General features: G+C 40.2%; 1 long non-coding RNA gene across 2 annotated transcripts in view; it reads right to left on the reverse strand.

The window, feature by feature from the left end:
- The window catches only part of LOC128686647 (uncharacterized), a 72813-nt gene that overhangs the window by 19403 nt on the left and 32486 nt on the right, over nucleotides 1–20924 (reverse strand). The window lies entirely within an intron of this gene.

A 20924-nucleotide genomic window follows, 5' to 3' on the forward strand; every position in this document is an offset into this window, starting at 1 on the left:
ACAAAGTTATATTCAACTTTCTCTTTAATTTCTCTCTAGCTAATTTATCAACTCTGCTATGCTCCTGAAGGCCTTCGTGAAAGGAAATGTACACATATTTAACTGTAATCCCCTTCTTAATAATGTGTAAAACTGTCTAGCTTTATACACAAGCATACTACATTTAGGTCTCAGGCTATTTAAAGCAACTATTAAGGAAAGAGAATCAGTTACAATTAAACTGTGTGACGTCGTAGTTTCCACAATCTTGAAAGCAACTGGAGTGGCAAAGACCTCAGTTTTTAAGGTGGAAGCCCAGTTAATTCTCACACACCTCTGCATTATAGTATCATCGGGTTGATTTACAATAACAGCACTTCCCGTCCGCGTAACGTCAGGGTTAAAGGAGTAATAGGTTCCTTTGTCTAACGCGGTGTAAGTGTTCCAGAGCGCTGGTTTTAGAAGTAATCCAAGTGTAGGATTGTGCATGACTGCATCCTTGGGAGGGTATGTGGGCACAGAGATATCAAAAGCTGTTATCTGCCAGGGTGCCGGGAAATGCTGTTTTTATCTCCTAGCATGATGCAGTTCATGTAGTCCAAACATTTTTTTCTGTGTGGCTGTTAAAATATAAGAACATAAGAAGAGGGAACACTGCAACAGGCCTACTGGCCCATGCGAAGCACGTCCATGTCACCCCCAGCCTAGAACAATGACCACCTAGTCAGGTCACTTCCACTAAAGGAAGGAGCACGGCACCAGACCTGGTAGCCCAAGTTAGTCAGGTGCAACTCACACCCACTCATGTATTTATTCAACCTATTTTTAAAACTACACAAGGTCTTAGCTTCTATGACGGTACTCGGGCGTTTGTTCCACTCATCCACAACTTTATTACCAAACCAGTGATTTCCTATGTCCTTCCTGAATCTGAACTTTTCCAACCTGAAACCATTGCTGCGAGTCCTGTCTTGGCTGGATATTTTCAGCACGCTATTTGCATCCCCTTTATTTATTCCTTTTTTCCATTTATACACCTCAATCATATCCTCCCTAATTCTACGCCTTTCTAGAGAGTGCAGATTCAGAGCCCTCAGTCTATCCTCAAAGGGAAGATTTCTGATACATGGGATTAACTTTGTCATCCTCTTCTGTACGTTTTCCAGTGCATTTATATCCATTCTGTAATACAGTGACCAGAACTGTTCAGCAGGTTGAAGAACAACCTGTGGACTTCTATTATTTATACTTCTTGATATGAAGCCAAGGATTCTGTTAGCTTTATTGCGAACACTTATGCACTGTTGTCTTGGTTTCAGATTACTGCTAACCAGAACTCCTAAATCGTTTTCGCAGTCAGTAGTATTAAGATCTACGCTATTCAGTTTATAAGTTGCATGATTATTGCCCTGTCCAACATTTAGCACTTTACATTTGTCTATATTAAACTGCATCTGCCACTTCTCCGACCACTGCATCAGTCTATTCAAATCATCCTGGAGTGCACTAACGTCCTCAATAGAATGAATTGGACGGCATATTTTGGTGTCATTAGCAAATTTGCTTATGTCGCTATTTATTCCCTCATCTTCATCGTTTATATAAATTGTGAACAATGGGCCTAACACTGACCCCTGTGGAACACCACTGCTGTTCACAATTTGCATAAACGATATCTGAATTAATTTTGATTCACTTATCCCATGAATTATATATTTTAGTAATTCCATGGAGACGTTGTTTTGATCACCAAGTAGCATCTTTAGTCCTGTAATGACACTGATTTCACGTTTTCTATCAGCGACACTAAGGAAATCTAATTTTTTCCTCATATTAAAAATTTTGATGGTTAGAGGACAACCAAGAAAAACTCTCATGCCTTTATTTTGTGTTTTTGTGAGTCTTTCAATGGTTTTCGTGCCGGCTCGTACCTAGATAATTCACGATGGTCCTTAATCTAGATATGAGTGGATAGTTTTCATCAGCAGGTAGCCTCGGTGGGGACTTCCAAGTCGAAAACTCTATGTCCTTCCCATGTTTTCTCACGTACCTCTTCCTCCTCCTATCTCACCTCCTCTTCTTCCTACCTCACCTCCTCCTCTCGTGAGCTGCCCCAGCCTGAGCAACTAACATGAGAGCATCAAGACCTCCAGTACTCTAGCCACCATCAAAAGACTCGCTTGTAAACCTCGCCTCAGAAATCTCTTTCACGGCCGAAGTTTTTATACCATGTTGAGGGGCAACATGGGAGGGTGTGTGAATATGTGGGTGTAGGTCAGAGGGCTTGAGTGTGGCGGGTGGGCGTATATGCGATCGGGGGTCAGAAGGCATGGGAGGGGCGTGTGGCGTGCAGGCGGTACAGTGTGTGATGCACAAATAACCCGCACATGAGGCAGTGTTGATAGTGTTAGAGGAGTCATAGATTTGATAAATGAGGTGGTGGGCATAACTACAGTGGTGAGGATAACTTAATGCCTCATCACGGCAAGAGATGCTAACGCCCACGATTACGCCCACATTCACGCCCACGTCCGCACTCACTGCTTCAGACCAACATCCACATTCACCCCATCCCGTTCGCTCTCACGCCCTAGATCATGCCCGCCCGCCCGCCCACCCCACTGCTTCAAACGACGCCCACACTGCTTCAAACCCACGCCCACACTGCTTCACGCTGTTGTCACTACTCTGAAGATTGTCACACTGTATTTATTGTGAAAAATGTGTTCTAAAGTGTTCATATTGTTCACACCGTTCTCAGTGTTCAGTGTTCTCTAGGGTTATAACATTTTTACAACGTAATATTCCTGTACCTTAATCAGGTGAACTTTTGCCTAAAAGCAAAAAAATGACCTTACATTTCAATATCTTTTTAGAAAATCTCACCCCTAAATAACAAAAAACGAGTAAAGAAAACAACTTGAATGCATATTGCATGTAATATTAGTAACAAATAAAAGAGCTTACAGCATCATGTTTGTTCATATAATACTGCTTATTGTTTAAAACAAACCGAAGTTGCAGTTTGTTTTTGTTTCTGCAGGCAGCATACAGTTCCTGCATAACATTGATTGCACGTTCAGCACACTGATTACTTCTTGGTATATTGAGTGCGGACGGCTCCTGCTTCCAGTGATTTTTCAATGAGTTCAGTGTTTTTTTCTAAGGTTTCAATATTTCTGAAAAATTCTTGAAGTCATTTTCATGGTACATCTGATCAGTAAACTAATAATCTGCCCAGGTGTGTGAAATGAATCTGCATATCTTCTCCAAAGTCTTCCGTCTTGTAGGTATAAGAATGAATGCAAGAATACCTAGAATGGCTCTTGAATTCCACCTCGCATTTCTGATGTTTGGAATTTTCTTAAAGTTAATCAAAGGAAAGTGCCCTTGTTCTTCAAAGAATCTAAACACTCGTGTTAGATGGAACAAAAACTTCATATCATCACTCCATCCTGATTTATGGTGGATCTCTTCTGTTTCATTAACAAACTGTGCCTTTAGTTCCTCATAATTCTTCACCAGTTGGGATACAAATGGATACTCGATGTTTGGAGAATGGTTTTATCACCAAGATTTTCCATCCATTACCAAACGCAGAATCCTGTCCAAAACGTGATGCTGACTCTTGTAAATTGCAGCTTGACTTTGTGTAGGAATGTCAGTGCCATCAACTGAGTTGCTACTTATGATTAGTAACAAATGTATGGCGATTAACATTTTTCATTAATTTGAGTTGCCAATTAGTAGTTTCCTGAGTTGCTACTTTTGAGTAGTAACGCAGATACATGTGATTCATAGATTTTGTTTAGGGGTGACCTTTCTCGAAAACGTAGAAATTAGGGTCTTTTTCATTGTTTTTAAACAAAAGTTCGTCGATTTATGACACAGGAGACGTTTCATTTGGACAAAAAGTAAAAAAACGTTATAACCCTAATGTTCACATATTCTCTCGACGTTCACACTGATCATCTAGCGTTCACTATATTCTCAGTGAACACAATGTGCAGCATTCACACTGTTCTCAAAACAGATCACACTTTTCACGGTATCACGCTGTGATATCTACCTCTCATATTATTGATGGTACATTATTATTATTATAATCAAGGGGAAGCGCTAAACCAGGAGGATTATACAGCGCCTGGGGGGGATGTGGAAGGCATTCAGGCTTAATTCGGAGAACTGGAGCACAGATCCAATTCCCTAAATCAAGAGCCCCTCACCAACATCAAGGAACCTTCCTTGAGGGGATTGATGGTACAGAATACCAAGTTGATGAATACGATACCTGAGTAACACCTGGGTATCTATTGCAGGAAAGATAATTTAGCGTTACACACACACACAAACACACACACACACACACACACACACACACACACACACACACACACACACACACACACACACACGTGTCTTATTCACTATTTCTCGTTTACCCTTTTTTATATTTAACTTTTGTACTTGTGGAGACATCAGTTGCCTTTCGCGAAGAGTCTAGTAATGATTTTGTTTTCTCTGAGGTAAAAATCGACAGTATTTTATGTTTATATAATCGCTGATCACTGTCAGTGATAGAGTGAATGATGATGAATTTTCCTTTTTCGGGTCACCCTACCAAGGTGGGATACTGCCGGTGTGTTAAAAAATGATAATAATCACTGATGGATATGGGGAGAGGTACTGTATGTAGGTACACTGGCCTGTACCTACCTCTCAATTTCCCAAACGTGTACCTACTTCCTTAAACCCATTTCCATCCCTGCTTATGGATATATTAATCACCAGAAATGAGCCTCAAACACCCTTTGTGGTTTACACGACTATATATTTTAGACATTTTTAGACACCATTCATCCATAATCAAGACAAATACCTTTGAAAATCTTTTCTCACGGGCATTAAGAATCCGTATTTCCCTCTCTACTAGAACAGGAAAAAATGTTATCATTCGGAAGCAAGTCGTCAAGCTGTGATATCCAGATTCGTTTATCTAAGTTTCACTTATTGAAGCTGACACACAAAAACTACTTAGAAATTCAAACAGAACAAGTGAAAAATACACTAACAAATAAACTAAGTCACTTTACACTCAAAGATTGTAAGAAACAACGAGGAAATCACAAAAGTGACCTTCTATTACCCATTAAAATATCAGTTTACCAAAACAGTTCACTAACTACCATGCAATCATTGTGATGTACCTGTGACGTCACAGATCCGAGATGTTAGGAATGTTTTTATGTCACAAGTCTAGTTAGAATGTAAGTAATGTTGCTATGTCAACGGCTTTGAATTTCTTCCCCATCAGGTAAATTCCTTAATAATAAATATAAATTTTTTGAAATAAAATGTAATCTTTAAATAAAAAACTTCCCTATTTCACAACTAAAGAATAATAAACCAGAGAAAACACTGAATGATTAATTAATGTAGGGAGAAATGTAACCAATCTAGAAAAAATCTCTATATAGCGTTTATTAATACCCTTCGTAACTATTGATACATTCAAAGAAGAAAATGGAATATTTAAAATGAAATTAAGAAATACAGTTTTAATGTACAAAAAATTAAACATTAAATGCCATAAAAAAGACTCGTACTCTTAGTTACGCATAAACACAAAATGGTATTATACTCTGGTACCACCTCCATCAATGTCGTATGTACGATTTTATCTCAAAGAATTACTTCAGAAGACTTTGCGCAGTTTGTCGAGGTGTGAGAGGATTAAGCTAATAATAACCAGGAGTCGTGTATAACACTTAATCCCGCGTTTCCTTCTGTAAAATTAATAGCAAACACAAGAGCCTTTGTAGGCCAGTTAGTGCGAAGTAGGAATAAAACTCTAGAAACCTGGGTAGGTTTTTAAACAATGTTTGTGATGTGTAACTAAGCGTCAACATAATACTCTTTTACCTAGGAACATGAGAGACATTTCGATCCCCGGAGGCTTGATGACTAATACAAAGATACGAGAATAGAGACTTGTATAGGAGTACCAGTGAGGTGGATATACTGGAGAGATGTAGTAGTAGTGGTAATAGTAGTAGCCGTAGTAGTAGTAGCCGTAGTAGTAGTAGCCGTAGTAGTAGTAGCCGTAGTAGTAGCCGCAGTAGTAGTAATAGTAGCAGTAGCCGCATTAGTAGTAATAGTAGCAGTAGCCGCATTAGTAGTAGTAGTAGTAGTATTTATTCACAAGAGTAGGCAGGACTTGATAGTCGAAATGGCAGTTGTAGTGGTAATCGCCAGTAATATATGAAAGTTAAATAACATCGACCTACACACCCAACTACTAATTACAGAATATGAACTGATGCACTAACAAGTTGAACATTATTAGTACTTTATTATTACGTTTATGGGGGATCGTTAAACCGGTAGGGTTCATGCAACGCCTGGGGATATGAGAGACAATCAGGTTCGCCCCAAAGAGGAGGAGGTCAGGTGAAAGTCTAATGGATCAAAAGTCCATCACTAGAATCAAGGAACCTCTCAGGAGATGAAGAACAAATAATATACATTTTACTATTAAATATTACAAAGGAGAATATACAAAAAGAGCTAGTAAAGCTTTTCAGATTTATATATATACCAATAAGTAAATATTTTGTTTAAATACTCTAACGTTTCCCACCGAGGTAAGGAGACCCCGGCAAAGAAGAAAACACCGTCTCTGTCACTCATTTAATACCTGTCCCTCCAAATTGAATCCCTTCATATATGTAAACTTGCTTACACTCAAACAGCACGTCAAATCTTAAAAACCACTTGCCTTCCCTGTTGAATGTTCAAGCCCCCAACACTCAAAACCTCCTTAACCCTCCCCATCCAACCTTACCTACACGACTTCTACCCTTCCTTTCCTCCACCCCAGATTTCTACGCCCTCATAGCCATCCCATTTTTCTCCCTTCTCTCTAAATGCCTAAAACCACCTCAACTCCTCAGCCCTCTGAATAATTTTTCTACCAACCACCCACACCTCCCTAACTCTACTCTGAATTTCTGTATAATGTTCACATCACACATTGCCTTCAAACACATCTTTACTGTTTCCAGCCTCCTCGCTGCAACATTTAAAACTCATGCATCATACCTATATAACAGTGCTAGTATTATTATACTCTGGCACATCTTCCTTTCTTCCTCTATGGATAAAGTTCTTGGTCTTCACAGATGCCTCATTGTACCACCCACCTCTCTTCCTTCGCCAATCCTATGGTTCATTTCAATAAGTCCACGTCCGAATATCTGAACACATTTACTTCATACCTCCTCTCTCCGAAGACCAGTGTAGAGAATATTGTGAGGTTATTAACGGAAGAGCTGAAGTCTCGTAGTGGCTGTCGTAAGTTAGAACTGAATATATTAACTGTGACACAGTGCTGCACTCGTAATCTTCATCCAGTGAATTACACCACCATAAACGTCTGTATCTTTATATCGAGACCGTGATGGGTGCACAAAAATAATAATAGAAATGATCGTCACAGGCGAGCGATGGTTCGCTTCTGAGAGGAATATAACCAACAATGGATCCAAGACGCTAAAGAGGGGCGGAGGAAGAAGACAGAAATTTCTGGCAGTGTTGTGCTGGTGGTACAGGGTCTCAGCGCCGCCAGGAAGGGCGTGAAGCTCAAGTAGATGAGTTAAAAGCTTGTGTGTGTGTGTCTGGGGAACATGCCAGGGTGTAAGTAAGAGCAGGCGAGGTGAGAGTGGGCACAGAACCTACATCTTCAAGACAACAACATTCACTGATATCGCTCTCTAAATTATTTTATTTGTTTATTTATATATATACAAGTAACGTAAAATCAGAGTGATAACAGCTTTTCTATAAACTTTGTTTTTATACGAAATGATACACACAAAAACAAATACATCTCAATTACCAAGAAAAGAGAGTAAAATATAAAGTTTATCCTTAAGAGGTTAAGAAGGCAACACCACTCACTCGCACTCCACCCTAAGACGTTCTTTAAGCTTTTGTCAGGGGCTCATTACATTCATCTGATTCACTAATTATATTCCCTTATTTTACGAGCATCAGGTGTTGTTGATGCGTACTCTGGTAACTCATTGGCTTTCAGTCCTCCATTCACGCACCCAACGCATTTAAAGTGCGCAAAATTGCACATTTGTTGGGTGAGGGATACGGTATATGTCGTCTCTGTAGTCTTAACGTATGCTTTTTTCAGCGAAGTGTAGAAGCTTAAAATATTATTTCTTAGAGTTTATTTATATTGTTGTGAGTGGTGGCTGTGGGAGTGAATTTAATGTGTCCAGGTGAGGGAGAGGTGGGAGGCTGGTGGGCAGGTGAGCGACGGCTCAGTTGATCACAGGTGACAGGCTTGGTCCAGGGTGTAAACTAAGTGTAACATGGTCTCCATCTCTCCCCTTGCTCCTGTGCCCATGTTGGCGCTCCTCTGCCCATGTTGGAACTTCTGAGCTTGTGTTGGCGCTCCTGTGCCTGTCCTGGTGCATCTGTGCGCATGTTGGCGCTCTTGTGCCCGTGTTGGTGTTTAGCCAGGAAAAAAAAAAAGAAACTCGGTTGGGGGTGTGGGAAAATCCACGGGTATCCAAAACAGTCAGATCTAACTAGATAAAGAGCTTCCCAGTTAATATTAATGTTTTAGTTCTTAATATGCTGGAAAATTACTAACTGCTCTTATACATTATTTACCCCTTTGATTCAAGTTATACCTGTTTGTCCTATGACTAGCCGCAGCCCCTGTGAGGAATTCCATATACACTATGTACATCAAGAGTGTTTTTCTTAAACACTTATATCATAGTTACCAGATTTCAATGAGTTTTTTTCTTATTGGCTCTATAACAACTATATTTTTCCTTGCTTGACTTTTTGGTATAATTCATTTTGGATACACGAGTCCTGGGAATTGTGCAGTGAAGCTGCTCTGTTTTTATTCGTAATGCTGTGGCCAGCAACAGTCTGAGTGCACCTAAAAAACAACCCCAAGCCTGCGCTTCACTTAACATTAATTGCTAAGAAAATGTCATTAATTAGGGGCTGTGCAGAGTGAATCCATTAGAAATATTGCCATCAAGGACGACCTGCAGCTTTCTCCCACTATACTATTAATTTAATGCTCGTAGCTGCATCTTTTTAACATTTTCAAGGAATTATCAAACATTCCCCATTCCTGTTTCCAGAGAATAAAAGTGATGTCCAGAGCCCTCATTAATGAAAACGTATTACTGTTAAAATATTCCGTGTAAAAGTTGTACAGTACAAGTGAGAGTGAGATGCCCCTAATACCCCCACTTTGCTGCAGAGATAAAAGTGTTCAATATTGACAGAAAAAGATTGGTAGATATGCATAATTTAGTGAGAGTGATGATTTGGCTCAACGGAAGAGAGAGGTCACTGGCTTGCGCCAGTTTGTTAACAAGGATACGTAATACCGTCGATAGTGACTTATGACAAAAAGTCGGCCAGTCAGTAACAAGGCTCAACACTTCGTGTTGTGAAATTTGGTTGATTTGCTTAATTTGGTTGATGAAATGTTACGAATAATTGTATTAAAACTTTAGATGGTTCAGATAAATTTATTTCTTATAATAATTTCATTGTATATTTATTCAGTGTGAAAGACACGTTGTTTGAAGCTATTCAAAGACTGCTGGAAAAAAATGAGTTAGCAAATAGTTATAACACATTCTTCATGCGAGTCCAATAGAAGTATCACTGTAACCAAAATCTGAGAGGCAGCGCGGAAGGGAACGGGAGGGGGGGGAGGAGTATGGGGGGAAGGGGGTAGTGAGTAACAATGGGATTCTTACAAAACTGACTACCCTCAGAAAACATGCATAATTACGGTACATAAAGCGAAAAAAAATCCTTTACCTAACCTGACTGCAATTTCAGCAAGAAAATAGGAAACAGTCGCACAAAATATGAAGATAATTATATATAATACGTATTCTAGAAAAGCTCTTAGGTTAGTAAGCCATTCCTATCCTAGTTTTAAGACACATCATATTATTTATAGAAAGAGTTTCATCTAAACTAGCTAAATAAATTAGCTATTCAAGAATGATGAGAATAATTTGTCATCGAATAATAAAAATTTCAGTATTTTATTTTTGTCTGTCTTTTTTACCTCAGTGAATTTGTTCATGGAAGTGTAGGTTAGGTTGAAGCTGCTACAATGCCACATAGTTAACATTTTGATAGGTTAGGCTGTTGGTGCTTATCTTGAATCTCGATGAGAGTTGATCAACAAACAAGTGACTTGTGTGCTAAATGACTCCGGGCTGAATCACACTTGTTCACACTGTATCACAGGTTCAGAAAAACCTCGTTGACTTGATCTAAAAACCTGTTACCTGGTCTCGACAGCAGCATTACTAGAAGTGTTTTAATGATATATATTTAAGCCGAGTTTACCGAGTCCAGCCATTACCAGCTGTTAATGAAGAAAATAATGGACAAAGACTCGAAGCGTGAGCTATGCGTGTTTTTTTTTCTTTAACACTTTAACACAGTCACTTACAACAACGGATATTGCTCCACTCCATGAAGGTGACAGCAAAGTATTAACTAAGAACTATAGACCAATAGCTTTAACGTCCCACATCATAAAAAAAATTGAAAGAGTACTAAGAAGAATGATTGCAAACCATTTAGATTCACAAAAACTGCACAATCCAGGGCAAAATTTCAGAACAAGTCGCTTCTGCGTTTCGTAACTACTGGATCACTATGGTATGGTCTTGGATGCACTGGAAGAAAAACAGAATGCTGATGTAATATACACAGACTCTGTGCGATCATGGCATAATAGCGCACAAAATGCGTGCTAAAGGAATAACTGGCAAAGTGAGGAGATGAATCAACTTTCTAACCAATCGAACACAAAGAGTAGTTGTCAACAGAGTTAAATTGGAAGCTGCCATAGTGAAATGCACAGTACTCGCCCCCATCCTGTTCCTCATCCTCATATCAGACATAGAGATGTAATCCACAGCACTGTGTCATCCTTTGCAGACGATACTAGGATCTACATGAGACTGTCATCTATTGAGGACACTGTTAACCTCTAAGAAGATATAAACCAAGTTTTCCAATGGGCAACCGAAAACAATATGATGTTCAATGAGTACAAATTCCAACTACTCTGTTATGGACAACTGGAGGAGATTATAACTAGAACAGAGTATACTACAAACTCTGATCATACAATTGAGCGGAAAATTAATGTGAGGGACCTGGGAGGGGTAATGTCTGAGGGTCTCATTTCAAGGATCACAACAGTGCCATGATCACAGCTGCAAAGAAAATGATAGGATGGATAATGAGAACGTTCAAAACAAGAGATGCCAAGCCAATGAAGATCCTTTTCAAATCACTTGTTCTCTCTAGGCTGGAATATTGCTATACATTAGCATCACCGTTCAAAGCAGGTGAAATTGCAGAACTACAGAGTGTACAGAGAACCTTTACTACATATATAAGTTCCATCAAACACCTCAACTACTGGGAACGCTTGGAAGCACTTGTACTCTCTGGAACGCAGGCGAAAGAGATGTATCATAATCTACACTTGGAAAATCCTTGAAGGAATGGTCCCGAATCTGCACACACAAATCACTCCCTACGAAAGTAAAAGACTGGGCAGGCGATGCAAAGTACCCCCAATGAAAAGTAGGGGCGCCATTGGTACATTAAGATGAAACACCATAAGTGTCCGGGGCCCAAGACTGTACAACAGCCTCCCACCAAACATAAGGGGAATTACCAATTGGCCCCTGGCTGCCTTCAAGGAGCTGGACAGATACCTAAAATCGGTGCCGGATCAGCCGGGCTGTGGGTCGTATGGACTACGTACGGCTAGCAATAACAGCCTGGTAGATCAGACCCTGATCCACCGGGAGGCCTGGCCGTGGACCGGGCCGCGGGGGCGTTGGTCCCCGGAATACCCTCCAGGTCTAGGTTTACAAAGTTCCTGACTCAGTGATACATGAAATAGTGTTCTTTGTTCTGGCGTATAAATTATTGGATTGCATGCAATATCCCTCTATAATATAAGGCTGCAATATATTATTTCCTTCAGGAGTTGAAACGGTTATTGTGTCTCCCACTTAACGGATAAAGGATCGAGCCGTCCCTCTGAATAATCCACGTGGGATTATCGCCTTGTAAAAGTCAATCATTTACCAGTTAGACATTTCACTGTCGTCAGCCCCTGACACTCATTCTTTCAACAAGTGAGGAACCTCAGAATTTTGGCATCAAAACAGCAGCTGCATGAGTAGAGGCAGCAGACTTCAACATAACACCAGTCTGCTGGGGTGTTGGCTTAGACCAGTCTGCTGGGGTGTTGGCTTAGACCAGTCTGCTGGGGTGTTGGCTTAGACCAGTCTGCTGGGGTGTTGGCTAACGCCAGCCTCCTGGGGTGTTGGCTAACGCCAGCCTCCTGGGGTGTTGGCTAACGCCAGCCTCCTGGGGTGTTGGCTAACGCCAGCCTCCTGGGGTGTTGGCTAACGCCAGCCTCCTGGGGTGTTGGCTAACGCCAGCCTCCTGGGGTGTTGGCTAACGCCAGCCTCCTGGGGTGTTGGCTAACGCCAGCCTCCTGGGGTGTTGGCTAACGCCAGCCTCCTGGGGTGTTGGCTAACGCCAGCCTCCTGGGGTGTTGGCTAACGCCAGCCTCCTGGGGTGTTGGCTAACGCCAGCCTCCTGGGGTGTTGGCTAACGCCAGCCTCCTGGGGTGTTGGCTAACGCCAGCCTCCTGGGGTGTTGGCTAACGCCAGCCTCCTGGGGTGTTGGCTAACGCCAGCCTCCTGGGGTGTTGGCTAACGCCAGCCTCCTGGGGTGTTGGCTAACGCCAGCCTCCTGGGGTGTTGGCTAACGCCAGCCTCCTGGGGTGTTGGCTAACGCCAGCCTCCTGGGGTGTTGGCTAACGCCAGCCTCCTGGGGTGTTGGCTAACGCCAGCCTCCTGGGGTGTTGGCTAACGCCAGCCTCCTGGGGTGTTGGCTAACGCCAGCGTTAGCCAACTTGGGGTGTTGGCTAACGCCAGCCACCTTGAGTGTTGGCTAATACCAGCCTCCTGGGGTGTTGGCTAACACCAGCCTCCTGGGGTGTTGGCTAACGCCAGCCTCCTGGGGTGTTGGCTATCACCAGCCTCCTGGGGTGTTGGCTATCACCAGCCTCCTGGGGTGTTGGCTATCACCAGCCTCCTGGGGTGTTGGCTAACACCAGCCTCCTGGGGTGTTGGCTAACACCAGCCAGCTCAGTCCTTAACTCGCCTCCACATCTCACACCAGCATCTCATCTCCCTGTGTCGTTGCTGCTGCTGTTGTTGGAAGCACCAGTTTGCTACTGCTGCTTTTCTTTCAACCACCAGAAAATCTGTCGTTGTTGTTATTGTTGCTGCTGGAGCCACCAGAAAATCTGTTGTTACAACCACCGGAAAAAATCTGCTGCTGCTGCTCCTGTTGCTTTAAACCCGCTGCTTCTTCCAGAGTCAGAAGAATGAAAAGTTTTGAACTTTGTTCCGAGGGAAGAAGAGGATACCTCCAAGTCAATGGATCAAGAGCTGTACATCAGTATGACATCACTTGCAAGTCTCTTTTAGTTGTTCGGTATATATTGGCTGGCCAGGAGCTGACTCACAGGATGGTGTGTATATATATATATATATATATATATATATATATATATATATATATATATATATATGTCGTGCCGAATATGTAAAACTGGTCAATTAGCAAGAACTCATTTAAAATTAAGTTCATTCTAAAATAAAGATATAGTTTTTTCATTAATGTTAATGTAAAAAATTTTAATTTTGCACCAAAAGAATCTTAGAAAACTTACCTAACCTTATTATAACAAGAACAATTTATTTTAGCCTAACCCAACTTTGTATATTTTAGATTTGTTTACAATAATACTAAACAAACACAGTGAAATATATATATTTTTTCGTTAGGTTCAGAATGATTTTGGCGAAATTATTGCATACACAAATTTTCACTTGTCCTCTATGGCAAGATGAGCGTTGCTATTTAAGCCAAAATCGCAAGTTCTGCCTATTATATATATATATATATATATATATATATATATATATATATATATATATATATATATATATATATATATATATATACATATATACTGTCTCTTTTCTCATCAATGTTTTTGAGAGCTTTACGAATTTGCAGTCCTGAGTTCATAGATGAGGAAATATCCAAAATTTATGAAATAGGTAATGATTTAAAATACCCAAGAAATGTAATTGATAAATCTTTTAAAGTTGCTAGAAATACTTTTTACAATCCAAAAAGGGACAACCAGTCTTATTCAACTAAAAATATGTTGGTTCTCCCTCACCATGAAAACTTGGTTGATATGCCTTCTCTTCTTAAGACTTTTAATATTAAAGTTGTATTCAAAAATCTTGATACAGTAAAAAACTTTTGATAAAGAATTCCCCGCAAAATGCTGATGGATGTGTCTATAAGATTCCTTGTAAAATTTGCGATAAAGCTTATTACGGTAAAACTGGTAAAAGTCTCGAACTAAGATTAAAACAACATAAATATAGAATTAGAACTGTACAAGATTCCAATGCTCTATTTATTCATGTAAGAGATTTTAACCATCCAATTGATTTTCAGAAAGTTGAGAAAGTAGTATCAAGTCCATGGTCGACAGGAATGTAATTGAATCTTGTTTCATAAAAAGCAGTTTTGACAATAATATGAATATTTCCTTTGGTTTATATAAATTAGATCCATTTATAATTAATAGAATTTGGGAAAAAAATAATAATACACTGGACAAATAATAATTTTTAAAACTTTCTTGGGTAGAATAGTTTGTTGGTGGGTTGTGCGAAGGACCTGTCCAGTTGGGCCGGCGCGCGTCAGGTGTTTAACTGTTGTGGGATCTGATAGCGATGTGTTGGCCAGACCCCTTATATACCTTCCTTGAATGCTTTACTTTCATAGTTCCTTGATAATGTGAGTAGTCACGAAAGCGCTTGGAATTTCTCTATTTTTTCACAGTGGTGGTTTTGCATATATATATATATAATATATATATATATATATATATATATATATATATATATATATATATACATATATATATATATATATTATATATATAATGTCGTGCCGAATATGTAAAACTGGTCAATTAGCAAGAACTCATTTAAAATTAAGTCCTTTCTAAAATTTTCTCTTATACGTTTAAAGATATATTTTTTTCATTAATGTTAATGTAAAAAATTTTAATTTTGCTCCAAAAGAATCTTAGAAAACATACCTAACCTTATTATAACAAGAACAATTTATTTTAGCCTAACCCAACTAAATATATTTTAGATTTGTTTACAATAATTTAATACTAAACAAGCACAGTGAAATATATTTTTTTAGTTAGGTTCAGAATGATTTTGGCGAAATGATTGCATACACAAATTTTCACTTGTCCTATATGGCAAGATGAGCGTTGCTATTTAAGCCAAGATGGCAAGTTCTGCCTATTCGGCACGACATACATATATATACATATATATATATATATATATATATATATATATATATATATATATATATATATATATATATATATATAATATATATATATATATATATATATATATAATATATATATATATATTATATATATATATGTGTGTGGAGTGTGTGTGTGTGTACTCACTTATTTGTGGTTGCAGGGGTCGAGTCCTAGCTCCTGGCCCCGCCTCTTCACCGGTTGCTACTAGGCCCTCTCTCTCCCCGCTCCATGAGCTTTATCAAACCTCGTCTTAAAACTGTGTATGGTTCCTGCCTCCACTACGTCATTTTCTAGGCTATTCCACTGCCTTACAACTCTATGACTGAAGAAATACTTCCTACTATCTCTCTGACTCATTTGTGTCTTCAACTTCCAATTGTGGCCTCTTGTTTCTGTGTCCCCTCCCTGGAACATCCTGTCTTTGTCCACCTTGTCTATTCCACGCAGTATTTTATATGTCGTTATCATGTCTCCCCTGACCCTCCTGTCCTCCAGTGTGGTCAGGCCGATTTCCCTTAATCTTTCCTCATAGGACATTCCCCTTAGCTCTGGAACTAACCTTGTCGCAAACCTTTGTACTTTCTCTAGTTTCTTGACGTGCTTTATCAAGTGCGGGTTCCAAACAGGTGCTGCATACTCCAGTATGGGCCTGACATACACGGTGTACAGTGTCTTGAATGATTCCTTACTAAGGTATCGGAATGCTGTTCTCAGGTTTGCCAGGCGCCCATATGCTGCAGCAGTTATCTGATTGATGTGTGCTTCCGGAGACATGCTCCGTGTTATACTCACCCCAAGATCTTTCTCCTTGAGTGAGGTTTGCAGTCTTTGGCCACCTAGCCTATACTCTGTCTGTGGTCTTCTGTGCCCCTCCCCCATCTTCATGACTTTGCATTTGGCAGGATTAAATTCGAGAAGCCATTTGCTGGACCAGGTGTCCAGTCTGTCCAGGTCTCTTTGAAGTCCTGCCTGGTCCTCATCAGATTTAATTCTCCTCATTAACTTCACATCATCTGCAAACAGGGACACTTCTGAGTCTAACCCTTCCGTCATGTCGTTCACATATACCAAAAATAGCACTGGTCCTAGGACCGACCCCTGTGGGACCCCGCTCGTCACAGGTGCCCACTGTGATACATCATTACGTACCATGACTCGTTGTTGCCTCCCTGTCAGGTATTCTCTGATCCATTGCAGTGCCCTTCCTGTTATATACGCCTGATGCTCTAGCTTCTGCACTAATCTCTTGTGAGGAACTGTGTCAAAGGCCTTCTTGCAGTCCAAGAAGATGCAATCAACCCACCCCTCTCTCTCTTGTCTTACTTCTGTTATTTTATCATAAAACTCCAGAAGGTTTGTGACACAGGATTTGCCTTCCGTGAATCCGTGCTGGTTGGCATTTATATTCCTGTTCCGTTCCAGGTGCTCCACCACTCTCCTCCTGATAATCTTCTCCATAATTTTGCATACTATACACGTCAATGACACAGGTCTATAGTTTAGTGCCTCTTTTCTGTCTCCTTTTTTAAAAATGGGAACTACATTTGCCGTCTTCCATACCTCAGGTAGTTGCCCAGTTTCCAGGGATGTGTTGAAGATTGTGGTAAGTGGCACGCACAACATATCTGCTCCCTCTCTAAGGACCCACGGGGAGATGTTGTCTGGTCCCATTGCCTTTGAGGTATCGATGTCCCTTAGCAGTTTCTTCACCTCCTCCTCATCTGTATGTATGTCGTCCAACACTTGTGTGTGTGTGTGTGTGTGTGTGTGTGTGTGTGTGTGTGTGTGTGTGTGTGTGTGTGTGTGTGTGCGCGTGTGCGTGCGCGCAAGGAATTCGCAAGAGATGGCGAAATATACACAAACACTGATCTCTTGCTGAAGGAGACTCGAACCTACCAACCTTGGAACAAGGTACGCAGTGCTTTACCAATCTACCCACACTGGACAATACCTTGGAGTCCAGCTTGCGCTAGACTTTGATCCAAGACTGCCAGCTTTCAGGGAGAAGGCTTACAGCTTTTCATCTCATCCCCTGTGTATATTTCGCCTGCTCTTGCGAATTCCTTGCATTGTTAATTCCTTGCATTGTTAATATCTCTAGTAAGGCTGATGCATGCAGGGGATGAGATAAAAAGCTGTAAGCCTTCTCCCTGAAAGCCGGCTGCCTTGGATCAAAGTCTAGCGCAAGCTGGACTCCCAGGTATTGTCCAGTGTGGGTAGATTGGTAAAGCACTGCGTACCTTGTTCCAAGGTTCGTAGGTTCGAGTCTCCTTCAGCCAGAGATCAGTGTTTGTATATATATATATATATATATATATATATATATATATATATATATATATATATATATATATATATATATATATATATATATATATATATATATATATATATATATATATATATATATGGGAAGTAACAAAGTATCTGTCGACGGGTATCTGTCAAAAAACGGCCTTTATTTTTTTTAAATATTAATTTTACACTTTTGCTTAAAAATATCAACAAACACTACCTCTCCAATGTGAGGGTTACACACACACACACACACACACACACACACACACACACACACACACACACACACACACACACACACACACACACACGCGCGCGCGCGCGCGCAAGTGACTACAACTGTACAAGATGCTGCTGCAACATCCCTGATAAGTTTTTTAATTATTACTCCTTTGCAAGCCTTATCCACTTGCAAAGTCATATAGTGTTTGTTTTTCTGACAACAACACGCTCGGAATATCGATAATGTCGTTTTATGTTTTCAGATGGTTTATGCCGAATGCCATTTTACCTAAGCACTTCACTACGAAAAAAAAATGGCTTTGATAAAACTTCTCCAGTGCAGCCCACGACGACCACCACCATGACGACGACCACCACCATGACGACGACCTCCACCACCACGACCACCACCACGACCACCACCACCACCACCACGACCACCACCACCACCACCATGACCACCACCACGGCTCCTTGATAATCTAGTATCCTCAACAATTTTCTTGTCCAACATTAATACAATTTATCACTCCATTAATTGGAAACTTTCTGATTTTATCGATCGACTTACATTCACAAGTGTGGCTGTAGCGTCACTGTGCTTCACTTGTGGCCTTCGATGCTATGTCTGTTTTTTTAGTTTTTGAGGCTTTGTCGTTTTCAGTCTTAATGCTTTGTCGTTTTCAGTGTAATGTTTTATCGCTTTCAGTATCAAATGCTTTGTCGCTTTCAGTATTTAATGCTTTGCCGTTTTCAGTCTTTAATGCTTTGTCGTTTTCAGAATTTAATGCTTTGTCGTTTTCAGCATTTAATGCTTTGCCGTTTTCAGTCTTCAATGCTTTGTCGTTTTCAGTCTTCAATGCTTTGTCGTTTTCAGTCTTTAAAGCTTTGTAGTTTTCAGTCTTTAATGCTTTGTAGTTTTCAGTCTTCAATGCTTTGTAGTTTTCAGTCTTTAATGCTTTGTTGTGTTCAGTCTTTAATGCTTTGTCGCTTTCAGTATCAAATACTTTGCCGTTTTCAGTATTTAATTCTTTGTCGTTTTCAGTATTTAATGCTTTGTTTTTTCAGTATCTAATGCATAGCCGTTTTCAGTTTTTAATGCTTTGTCGTTTTCAGTCTTTAAAGGCTTTATCGCTTTCTGTTTTAAATACTTTATCGTTTTCAGTCTTTAATGCTTTGTCGTTTTCAGTATCTAATGCTTTGTCGCTTTCAGTATTAAATGCTTTGTAGTTTTCAGTCTTTAATGCTTTGTCGCTTTCAGTATTAAATGCTTTGCCGTTTTCAGTCTTTAATGCTTTGTCCATTTCAGTCTTCAATGCTCTGTCGTTTTCAATCTTTAATGCTTTGTCGTTTTCAGTATTAAATGTTTTGTCGTCTTCAGTATTAAATGCCTTATCGTTTTCAGTATTAAATGCTTTGTCGTTTTCAATATTCAATGCTTTGCCGTTTTCAGTATTCAATGCTTTGTCGTTTTCAGTATTCAATGCTTTGTCGTTTTCAGTCTTTAATGCTTTGTAGTTTTCAGTCTTCAATACTTTGTCGTGTTCAGTTTTTAATGCTTTGTCGTTTTCAGTCTTTAATGCTTTGTCGTTTTCAGTCTTTAATGCTATATTATATTCGGTCTTTGCAGCTTCCTTTCTCATTCAGGGGTATTCGCTCCTGGTTCTCCCACTAGTGTGTCTGGCACTAACACTCAGCATAATCAGGTACGTAACAACTGTCTCTTACTGAAGCTTCCTCCTAAAACATTATCCCTGTAAGACACGCACTTTGATGTCGGTGGAAGACTTTTGATCCAAAGACCTGCAACAATCGTCGTTCGTCAACTTTGAATCCGTCTTGATTATCTCCCACAGTAATAAAAAAACAATATTAATATTCATATAACAATCCTTATAAAATTCACATTAAAACAGTTACCTAAGAGGACTGACAATCACTACGGTCACTGACAATCACTGCTGTTTGTAGTCCTGTCAGGGAGCGCTGGCCACTAAGAACTGTGAGCCGAGGGACTACGAACCCGAAGAAAGCCGTTAAACTAAATTTGTTATATTTATGGTATATGGATGTCAAACATCTCATGAATGAGACAGGTGTAGCACCTGGGTGTTAGGTATAACACCCAGGTGCTACACCTGTCTCATTCATGAACTGATCGTGGGTATTTATCACTGATGTTCTGAAATACGCTTTTTGTTCGGGTCATCGCAAGATTGGGACCCGTGCCAGGACTATGGTCTTGGCGAACATTATACATACACATACACATACGCTTTTTGTTTCAGTCATTGTGGAAGGTGTGCGCGTTAGTCTCCAGATCAACTGGGTAGTGGGCCCAGCCGACCACCGCTCGACATTATTCAGGTTTTGAATTGATGCGTGAGCCATGCGACTTTAGAGCTTGCTTGTGGAATATAATTATCTTTCCCAGCAGTCTCCTATGCAGTGAGTTTCTTCCTAGCGGTCTCCTCCTCGGGGTGTTCGTCCTCTCCCTTAAGGTCTCTTTGTCAATGGTTTCTTCTGTGTTTTCGCAAACGGCCTCCTTCCCAGCAGTCTTTTCCCCTAGACAGTGATCTCCCCAGTGGTCTCTTCTTCAGTGGTCTCACCCCTACAGTGGTCTACCCCCAGTGGTCTCCTCCCCAGGAATCTCCTTGCATTCGGTTGCTTCTCTGTAGGGGATAGAAACATCACACTAATGAAATGATATAGATTTGACATTTTCCTCTAAGGCAAGGCTTACATATAGATATTTATAAGATTTATTTAATGCTGCTGCTGTCATTATTTGCAAATGATGATGGTAATGGTGATGGTAGTGATGATGGTATTGGTAGTGATGACGATGGTGACGATGATAAAG

Source organism: Cherax quadricarinatus, chromosome 12, assembly GCF_038502225.1.
Source record: "Cherax quadricarinatus isolate ZL_2023a chromosome 12, ASM3850222v1, whole genome shotgun sequence".
In the NCBI taxonomy this organism is placed as follows: Eukaryota; Metazoa; Arthropoda; class Malacostraca; order Decapoda; family Parastacidae; genus Cherax; species Cherax quadricarinatus.